General features: G+C 45.1%; 1 protein-coding gene and 1 pseudogene across 1 annotated transcript in view; both read right to left on the reverse strand.

Moving 5' to 3' along the window:
- DLGAP2 (DLG associated protein 2) overlaps nt 1-11,436 on the reverse strand; it is a 167,618-nt gene that overhangs the window by 45,226 nt on the left and 110,956 nt on the right. The window lies entirely within an intron of this gene.
- LOC108284429 lies at nt 2,858-3,372 on the reverse strand (annotated as a pseudogene).

The following is an 11,436-nucleotide window of genomic DNA, read 5'->3' on the forward strand; positions in this document are numbered from 1 at the left end:
GGGGGGGGGGGTGTAAAAACTGACCTTCCTCAGATGTGTTTGGAATCGAGCCCATCTCATTTGCTAACCCTCTCCGAAGAAATTGCTCAAATTTCTAGAGTCAAAAGGACTGTCAGAAGGGGAGATGGCAGCATTGAATATGCAGTGGAGACTTTAGTGCTGATAGAGTGAACGGGTGGGAGACTGTTACCCACTGAAAATGTCTGTGCTCTTAGGTTTACCTCAGTTGTGTCAAAAATGCTTCTTTTTGAATGCCCTGCCCAACAGCTTAGCCACTGGCCACATCAAATGGCCCAAACTTTTTTTTTTTGAGACAGTGTCTCCCTCTGTCACCCAGGCTGGAGTACAGTGGCACAATCTCGGCTCAATGCAATCTCTGCCTCCCGGGTTCAAGTGATTCTCCTGCCTCAGCCTCCCAAATACCTGGGATTACAGGTGCCTGCCACCACGCCAGACTAATTTTGTATTTTTAGTAGAGACGGGGTTTCACCACGTTGGTCAGGCTGGTCTCAAACTCCTGACCTCAGGTGATCCACCCGCCTTGGCCTCCCAAAGTGCTGGGATTACAGGCGTGAGCCACTGCATCTGGCCTCCAAACATCTAAAGCATCTGAATTCCTAAAATTCCATTACACATGGGTTCCTCTGCAGCACACACTGCGTGTCCACTGTTCATGGTCAGGTGTGGCCAGCGGGTAACACACTGGCCTGCCCAAGCGTGGAACATCTTCCTCATCATAACAGCTGTGCTAGCAGCGGTGTCTAGGACATGTACTGCATGAAAAGGCCATGTCTGACGCAGCTCCCCGAGTACTCTAACACAGCACAAGAAGCAGAGGACCCTGATCATGAAAGGTTTCCTTCAGGTCTTCAAGGGGCTGGGTTAGCCAGACTTGTAGCGGAGATTTTGGACCAATACATTTTACTAGAAAGCAGCTCATGTGAACGAGATGAAAGAAACTGTTCCACAATCTCCACTTCACAGGGCTTTGAAGAATCTCAAATGTGAACCCACCATCGCTTTAAACACATGCTTAATTATCCTTCTACACCTGGAATTCTGGACACCACTTGTGAATTCAGTCCTTGAAAGTCATTTGCAAGTCAAACGGGAATTTAAAAATTAGCATTCCATCATAAAAAGCACAAATACGTAATCAAGATAAAATACACTTTGAATGGGAAGCATTGCCATTCTATTTTAATGCAACAGCCACACTTGAATTCATTGCACTCTCTTAATTAGAACTTCAAGGATGAAAGCATAAAAGGAATTACAGTCATCAAGCCCATGGATGTCTAAATGAGAGAATGAATATTGGACAAACTAAACTTTCAAGGCAAAAGATTCAACAGAAAGGATTAAAGCCATTTGACACTATAATTAATGTTAGTCACAAAACATAAGTATGAATCAGACAGGACACAGAAGTCACATCCCACAAGCAAACACACAATGGTTTTCCTAAAGTTACAAGAAATTATGTGGGCCCCACAAGTTCTGGGGCAATGCCAATAGGTTAGCAGCAAAGACGTCTGTTTTGAATGTGTTAATTAGCAAGAAATTACAGTCTAACCAGCATTTAACATCTTGTAGACAGTAAAATGAAGAGATGATACTGCTTTGCTGTTCGAGACACTTCTTGTTTCCATTTAAACGATTTGAAAATCACATCACAAGGTGAGAACTTGTATTTTCTGAAGACTACTGAGAATGAATCAACTTTCAGTGAAGAATCACGTTTCTAAGTACAGAATTTTGGATGATCAAAGGGCCAGGCGATAAAACTAAAGGATAACCCAAAAAGAAATTCATCATCAGTGGCAGCACACAATGAATTTTAGGATGATATGACATCAAGATGAACAGACACTTCAAAAGAAGACATGTATACAGCCAACAAACATATGAAAAAAAGCTCATCATCACTAGTTATTAGAGAAATGCAAATCAAAACCACAATGAGATACTATCTCACGCCAGTTAGAATGGCGATCATTAAAAAAATCAGGAGACAACAGATGCTGGAGAGGATGTGGAGAAATAGGAACACTTTCACACTGTTGGTGGGAGTGTAAATTAGTTCAACCGCTGTTGAAGACAGTGTGGCAATTCCTCAAGGATCTAGAAATAGAAATACCATTTGACCCAGCAATCCCATTACTGGGCATATACCCAAAGAATTATAAATCGTTCTATTAGAAAGACACATGCACTTGTATGTTTACTGCGGCACTGTTTACAAGAGCAAAGACTTGGAACCAACCCAAATGCCCATCAATGATAGACCGGATAAAGAAAATGTGGCACATATACACCATGGAATACTGTGCAGCCATAAAAAAGGATGAGTTCATGTCCTTTGCAGGGACATGGATGAAGCTAGAAACCATCATTCTCAGCAAACTGACACAAGAACAGAAAACCAAACAGCGCATGTTTTCACTTATAAGTAGGTGTTGAACAATGAGAACACATGGACACAGGGAGGGGAATATCATACACCAGGGCCTGCCAGGGGTGGGGGCTAGGGGAGGGATAGCAGGCAGTGGGGAGATTGGTGAGGGATAACATTAGGAGAAACACCTAATGTAGATGATGGGGTGATGGATGCAGCAAACCACCATGGCATGTGTATACCTATGTAACAGACCTGCACATTCTGCACATGTACCCCAGAACTTAAAGTATAATAATAAAAAAAAAGAAATTAGCAAAACATGAAAAAAAAATCTGCAACATAGCAATCCAATGGATCAGTAGGATACAATTATGCTCCAATTCTTTATGAATGCAAAGCTTCTTAGATGAAAACTTAGATGAAAAACGTTTTTGTTTTTTTCTTTTTTAAAGTCCAGAGGTCTTTTATTTTTTTTTTAACATCTATTATGCCATGAATTCATAGGGAATATGTTCCAGCAGCTCAGGCTCCTTCCCATTGGTTCTCACAAAGTGTGCTTCTCTGGGTGGAGCAGGCTGGCGCTGCAGTTGGACCCAGGTACCTTTCTCTTGGGCTTCTTTCTTTTTCTGATCATTTTCCTTCACACGTTTTAGGAAGCGATCTCAGCTCTTAGAGTGCTTGATGTGCTCAATACGCACGTTAATTCTCATGGCAAGAATCTTGCCCTTAACTTGTTTGTTTACAACAATGCCAACAGCATGCTGGGTAACATTGTAGACTCTTCCAGTTTTGCCATGATAACATTTGTGGGGCATTCCTTTTTGAACAGTACCCATTCCCTTGATGTCTACAATATCACCTTTCTTATAGATTCGCATGTAAGTGGCCAAAGGAACAACTCCATGTTTTCTAAAAGGTCCAGAGAACATGTATTGAGTGCCTCTCCTCTTTCCCTTTGTGTTTGTCATTTTGGCGAATTACTGGAAGATGGCAGTTCCGGCCGAAAGGTGAAAAACACGTTTTAAAGGAATCGTTTTTTCAGTGGAACAGTGGAAAGACCAAGAACTGGAGGATTGGGGAGGCTGTTTTTTTGAGATGCTGTGAGCTGTACAGCAGGCAGCACTGGTGACACGTCTTCACAGTGTGTCTCCCTGTGTGCACATGTGTACTTGGGACACCTAAGTGTGAATGAAGTCTGTACTGAAGCTCTACCAGAATGACATTTTTACTACCAAGATTTAGAGGGAGGGCTAATTCTGTAGCTGGTATTTTGTTTGATGATGAGAGAGTTGATTTTTACCCCTGCGCATGACAAACTGAGTGCACAGACAGTGATCTATCCACTAATATATCTGACGTTACCAATGCCTCTTTTCTAAGGAAAAGACAGTGACCTTCAATTAAAAAATAAAAGGATAGAGCAGAAGCAACTGGCAAGAGTTAAAACGATGCTTCCCTCTGACTTACACCTCAGAGTCAAATGAATACACCCTAAATAATGTCAACATCTCCTGTAAAGTTTGATCAGAAGGTTGGAAGGCCCCAAACCCACACTATAGATGACATAGTCTCAATCTCAAGGTGACTCGAATGGAAAAAGGATTACAGGAATCCACCCCCACAATTCACAGACCAAGCATCTTGACCCGATCTCTGAGAGACGGACCCATCAGAGGCAATAAATCAGGGCTCCTTGGGCTGGAGTCACTCTGTGAACCTCCAGAGCCCATGTTGATCAATAAGCATCAATCTGAGCCAGCCGGGTGTGAACGACTCCTGTGGCCAGGAAGCTGGCAGCCTCTAGAGAGCAGTGAGGGTGCGGGGTGGCCGCAGGATACCCAGGCTCTGTTCTGTCCCCACCACAGGACGCCCTATGACCCCAGGCACCAACAGCCTTCCGGTGAGAGGAATGGGGACTGTCAGCCCCCTACCCCACCCACAGGGCTAGCACTAGGAACCAACATGACACCACGGTGTCTCCACATGGGCAGCATCTGTGCATTCCTTCCTCATCCTAGTCATTGAAATAGATATGTTTCAATTCCCCCGTTTACAGTGGTACCCTGAAAACGAAGTGCTTCTGACAAAATAGAAAAAGGCTCATGACAGTCCTCTGGGGTCACCAGGAAATTGCACTCTCATGGGCCCCAGGCAAAGGGCACATGGACAGGAAAGGCTGGTATGACAAGAGCACAATGAATCATCCCTGGTACAGCCTTGAGATGCGAACGATGACGGGATGATACACAGGCCAAGGAGGCAATCTGCTTTGCTTTTCAGAAATGCTCGTAACATTTTGGTTCGCCAGCTGGTCTCATTCCTGTGTCTGTCTCACATGTTATTCTTTATTTTAAAATAAAGATCTGACCCTAACTTCAAGAGCGACAGAAACAGATGATGCAAATTCCATAATGAATGAAGAGAAGTTCTATGTAAGTGCACAGAAAGGATGGATTCATCCATGTACATGTCCCCAAAAATCTGTGGACTGCCTACCACTTCCTAGGTGTTGCTCACCTGACAAAAGTTTTCATTCTTTACCTTGTCTCTGCCCTCCTGGAAATTCAGAAAAATCACTCACAAAATGAAGGCCATTTACAAGTGGGTAGGAGAACTAACAGCTGTTTACAGAGAGAGAATCCTTCTTACTCAATCATTTGTCCCTTGTTTTCATTAAAGAAATCAACAAACGTTTGTATCTACCATGTGCCAAGCACTGTTCTAGGGACAGGAATTCAGCAGCAAGGAAAATCCTGCCCCCATGGAGCTTATATTCTAGTGGGGGTGGGGGGACTCACAATGAACGGAACAAATTACTAAAACATACATAATAGGATGAGGCTCACACAGACCAGACACTAATGGGACTGTCATTAGTATCTTTAGGCAAGAACCTTGCTGTGTGTAAAACCCAGTCTCCTTTGCTGCCCACACCAAGGGTCTAACATAATATTCACTTAGCACCAGGTTTATGGAATTATTTATAAAAGGAAAAAAACACAAATATCTCTTAATTCCACACTGGCATGTTAAGGAGTGTATGATCAGAAAAAAGCCAAGCTAATTCTCATGGAAAAAGAGAAAGAATCGCTGGGCAAATGGGGCTTGCAGAAACGAGCTGTGTGGGTGCCTGGGGCAGGCTGCCTGCCTGGCCTGGGTCTGATGAGGCTCTCTGAGTGCTGCCTCATGCAAAGGCTGGTGCTGAGGGATGTCTGACCACAGGTACAGCAGGCAGCCTGCCAGGGGTGCTCACACGCAAGACTGTCTCCCTCCACCACTGGCTTTCTTTTTAACTTGAAAAGTTGACTTCCAATGAGCACACATCCAGATGGAGAATAAAATCAAGGTTTTCAGCGGCCCAGCAGTTGCTTGTGAGTCAGACATCTTCCCCTGTTATTTTACGTGGCCCTGGGTGGTTCCGTGACGCAGAGGATGGAGCTGGGGGCTTAAGCAGCTGCAGCAGGGCCAGGCAGGAGCCTGGCAGAGTGGGGAGTGGCGGGACTTTCAGAAGGAATGGAGCAGCAGCTCAGCTGGGGTTCTCAGCCTGTTGCTTGCCAGGAAGTTCCAGTCTCTTGGTGATGGGGGAGGTAACTAGGGGAGCTGGACCCCTCCCCCGCAGCTGGAGCCACAGCAGAGAGCTGCTCTGTGCAGGAGCCTCAGGATTTAGAACTCCATGTGGACGTGACCATGGCTGCCGACGGGGCCAGTGCTTCATTCACTTGGGCTCAGGACACCCGGTGAAGACGGGCCACACAAAGTCTAGTGGGTCAAGATTGCCAGCCACATCTGTGTATGGCTCTTGCTTCAATCCTGGCCCTTCTGCTGAGAGGCATGGGTGGGGCGGAAGAAATATGGTATCTGAGTTTTTGCAAAGAATCTGTAAACCTGTTTATCTTCAGAATGTGGACCCTGGACAGTAAGTTTGAGCAAGCGAATATGTGTATCTGTTAGCACAATTCCCCAAATTATTCCCCATGTAATCCCAAAACTTTGCTGAGCAGGGGTTTTCTTGGTGGTGGACGCTGGAGGCAGACATGGGAAGCGGCAGCAATGGCAGCAATGTCTCTGCTGTCCTCCCACCTCTGCTCCAGCGATTGTTACCCAAGCTCCTGTCTCTACTCTTCTCATGTCTCCACTCCAGAGACTATCACCCAAGCACCTGTCTGTGCTCTCCCTGCCTCTCTGCTCCAAGTGGTTGTGTGCTAAAGCTTCTGTTTTCTCTGTCAAGAAATGCAGAAACAGATTCTGAGGATCTTTTGAAAAGCACTCAGTATCTTTCTCTGGAATAGCCAAAAAATGTCAAATTCATTTCTGTTAAGTGCCATTTGCCAGATAACATGCGTGTTTTAGAAAACCCTCAGATAAAACCTCCATCCACAGAATAAGCATGTGGGAGACCACTCCTGGGCCGTATAGTTAAATCAAGATCTAAACTTATGCTGTCAACATTCAGAAGAGAAAGGAATTTTGACCATTTTATGAATCACAGAACAGTTTGTAATAATTCAGCATTGATTACAAGAAGGGACAAAAATTTTTGAACATGATTAACCTTTCATGTATATGGAGCTTCTAAATCTATTTTCAATTCTATTTCCTTTCCTTTTATAAAGCATCTCTCCATTATCTTACACATATTGGCACTAAATACATATTTATGAGTTTGTTCATTGATTGTATGATTGGTTGAAATGGTTGTAAAGTAATGACCTGCTGTAAACCAATGAACGGATCCAAGAAATAATTATTTTTATTACAGAAAGAGATTAGGAGCATATCCCGCCACTGTAAAGAACTGGAAATGTAACCAGCCCCCACATTTAAAGTGTAGGACATTTCCTCTAGAAATTCAGTGAATCTGCAGTTGCCTATATCAACCACAGTCTTTTAGTTGACTTAGCTAATGAATCTTTTTCTTATCTTCCTTGTATGCATGGTAACATTTGATACTATCAGTAATTCCATTCTTTATCTCTTTCCTTCTTGGCTTCCAAAACTGAACAAACAAACAGAGATAAACATATTCCCCACGCTGAATCCACTGCGACTTTCAAAGCTCTGCCATGACTTATGTTTAAAAAGCACAGCATGATCCTGTGTCTTAATGGCTATGTAGTATGACATAAATTGAACGTAATTATTTTTAAAAGGAGTGTTTTTCCTACATCCATATATATTTCCTTTCCATATAACTATTTCCTTACTATATTTTATTGCCACCTTCTGTGTCGTTTGGAGTATCAGTAAAACAAATCTGACCACCCAAGTCCCTAAGACCGTAAGCCAAACTTGCCATGTAAGTTTCTAGCACGCTATGTGTTTGGTGTTTGAAAAGGGGTTCAAAGGTTAATTCAGAGTAATCAATCACATTCAATCCCTTGCTTTAATTTTGGGAACATTAAAATGGCCTAAACAACTTCCATTTAGCCTAATACCACTGTTGAAAATATAAATAGCCAGCAATAACTAGATACTGGGTATTGAGTAGCTCTGGTAGCTTTGAAAAGCAAAAAGAATTTAGGGTTCAGTTTTTCCTTCAGTTAAAACATATTTTTGAGATATAGCTTTGGCTTTTGCACATCTTAAGTTTTGGGTAAAGGCAGTTATTCAGATTCAATGTATATACCTGAATAATTTTTACTTTTTTTGAGAATAAAAGTAAATTTTGAAGGATCACAGGCAATGATTTTTCAGGCCCCTCTGGACCTCTCCCCAGTCGTGTATTCAGACGCCTCCCAAGAATGACCCAGTGGTGGCCGCTGGCTGGTCCAGGAAATGCCTGCACTCTACTCACATTGCAGAATACACCTTTGTGATGGGATTTGTATGTTTTTCCCCACAATTCTTCCCATTTCAAATGGGATCAGGAGTTCTTCTTTTTGGAGGGATCCATGGGAGGAAGCTAATCCTAAGATATCCTCTCCATTGGCAAAGATCACCTTGACTTTCACAAAAGCCTGAACTCAGTAGAGAAATGACTGAGGAGGCCAGGGGCCCAGGGAGAGGAGAGAAGAGGCTGAAAGCCAAGGATGATGATGCCAGAAAAGGGGCCCTGAGGGTCTCTGAGCAGCTGCACAACACGGCCCTTGTCCTGATCAGGCCCCAGGGAAGACGGCAACCCCAGGGGCTCCTACATACAGAAGAGGTGTGGGGATCTGGGGACAGCTGGATGGACCAATAGTCTATGACCAGGAGGCTTCCCAGATGCCTACAAACCTCCTGGGAGTCCTGGCATTGGTACTGCCCTGGGTTTAACCTGAAATGACTGAGGCGGGGTTCCACAGTACATCAGGCAGGAGGGCGGGAATTTAGAATGGAAATTAAGTTGATTTAAAAAAATGATGTTATTTCTGGCACACGTCAGTTATAGAGGATTGAATCATGTCCACGTAGAACATCTGATGAGGAATGCATGGCTGTCCCTGAATAAGTATTGTCCTCAGAAAGGAACTCTGCACCTGAATAAGTACTGTCCTCAGAGAGGAACTCTGCACCTGAATGATTACTGTCCTCAGAGAGGAGCTCTGTACCTGAATACGTGCTGTTCTCAGAGAAGAACTCTGCACCTGAACAAGTACTGTCCACAGAGAGGAACTCTGCATCTGAATGAGTACTGTCCTCAACTTTGCAACCGAATAAGTACTATCCTCAGAGAGGAACTCTGCACCTGAATGAGTACTATTTTCAGAGAGGAACTCTGCACCTGAATGATTACTGTTCTCAGAGAAGAACTCTGTGCCTGAATAAGTACTGTCCTCAGAGAGGAACTCTGCACCTGAATGATTACTGTCCTCAACGAGGAACTCTGTACCTGAATACATGCTGTTCTCAGAGAAGAACTCTGCACTTCAACAAGTATGGTCCTCAGAGAGGAACTCTGCACCTGAATGAGTACCGTCCAAAGATAGGAACTCTGCACCTGAATGAGTACCATCCAAAGATAAGAACTCTGCACTTGAATGAGTACTGTCCTCAGACAGGAACTCTGCACCTGAATGCGTACTGTCCTCAAAGAGGAACTCTGCAACTGAATAAGTACTGTTCTCAGAGAGGAACTCTGCACCTGAATGATTACTGTCCTCAGAGAGGAACTCTGCACATGAATGAGTACTGTCCTCAGAGAGGAACTCTACACCTCAATGATTACTGTCCTCAGAGAGGAACTCTGCACCTGAATGATTACTGTCCTCAGAGAGGAACTCTACACCTCAATGATTACTGTTCTCAGAGAGGAACTCTGCACATGAATGAGTACTGTCCTCAGAAAGAAACTCTGCACCTGAATGAGTACTGTCCTCAGACAGGAACTCTGCACCTGAATGAGTACTGTCCTCAAAGAGGAACTCTGGAGGGATAGATCCAAGATGGCCGTTTAGGAACAGCTCAGGATTGCAGCTCCCAGTGAAAGCACAGAGGGTGAGTGGACGCCGCATTTTTATTGCCCACAGACTAGGCAATTCCCAGGCGGAGGAGCTCCACGGGTTGCCAGCGCGGCTGTTTCGGCCAGCGTGGCTGTGCCGGCCAGCGCCGCTGCTTTGCCCTGCACGGCTGCTTTGTCGGCGCCCCGGAGCAGTGGTTCTCTGTACAAAATACACTGGTCCGGGTGCCCCTTTGGCTGGCGATTGGAGCCACGGGAAGTCGCCCATTCGTCTGTTTAAAAAGGGGACTGAGCAGGGAACAAGGACAGTAGATTCCAGGGCAAAAAAAGTGCCACGAATCTCAGTGCCGCTGTTTAAGCCAGCGCAGTGACTTGCCGCAGGGGAAAACACTCAGACCCGGAGCCTCTTCAACAGGCGACTGGAGCACCAACTTAAAAAAAAAAAAAAAAGGCTCTGAGGCAGGGAGCCAGCAATCAGGCTCAGCTGGTCCCACCCCCACAAAAGAACAGCAATCAGAAACTCTCTGGATTGAGAGCTTCACAGCAAACACAGCTGAACCCAGAACAGTTCAGCTCTGTGGGGGAGGGGCGTCCGCCATTACCGAGGCAGCCTGTCACTACGGAGGTAGTCAGCCAATGCTGAGGCAGCCCGCTGTTGCCAAGGCAACCCACCATTGCTGAGGCAGCCCGCTGTTGCCAAGGCAACCCGCCACTGCAGAGAGACTCCGCCTCAACAGAGGCGGGCCACCATCACCAAAGCAGTTCTAACTACACCCATATAAACAGGACTGCAGGGAAGCTCACTTGGCAGCTGGGCAGAGCCCACAGCAGCTCAGCAAAGCCTCTGCAGGCCAACAGTGACTAGGCTGCCTCCTTGCTGGGCAGCGCAGCTCTGAAGGAAAAAAAAGAAGGTAGCAGCATAACGGAAACTCATAAATAAAGCCCTAAATCCCTGGGACAGAGCACCTGGGAACAAAAAGCGGTTTATGAGTTCTGCTGCAGCAGACCTAAACGTACCAGCCCAGCAGCTCTGAATGAACAACGGAGCTCACAACTCAGCATTTGAGCTCCTCTGAAGAAGAGACCATCTCCTCAAGCAGCTCCCTGACCCCTGTATATCCAAAGAGCCACCTCATAAAGGAGAGATCAGATTGACACTTGGTGGGTATCCTTCTGGGACAAAGATAGCAGAAGAAGAAAACTGGTAACAACCCTTACTGTTCAGCAGCTGCTGCAGGTGAACCCCAGGCAAGCAGGGTCTGGAGTGGACCTCAGCAGGCCTACAGCAGAGGGGCCAGACTGTCAGAAGGAAAACCAAGAAACAGAAATAACCTCATCATCAACAAACAGAACGTCCACTCGGAGACCCAATCTGAAAGCCAGCAACTATAAAGATGACAGGTGGATAAATCCTTAAAGATGGGAAGAAACCAGCGCAAAAAGGATGAAAACACCTGAAACCAGAACAGCTCTCCTCCTAAAAGGGATCACAACTCCTCACCAGCAAGGGAACAAGGTTGGAGGGAGAAGGAGTGTGATGAAATGACAGAATCAGACTTCAGAAGGTGGGTAGTAAGAAGTTTCTGTGAACTAAAAGATGTTCTAACCCAATGCAAAGAAACGAAGAACCTTGAAAAAAGATTTGACGAAATGCTAA

Source organism: Cebus imitator, unplaced genomic scaffold, assembly GCF_001604975.1.
Source record: "Cebus imitator isolate Cc_AM_T3 unplaced genomic scaffold, Cebus_imitator-1.0 Scaffold279, whole genome shotgun sequence".
Classification (NCBI taxonomy): Eukaryota; Metazoa; Chordata; class Mammalia; order Primates; family Cebidae; genus Cebus; species Cebus imitator.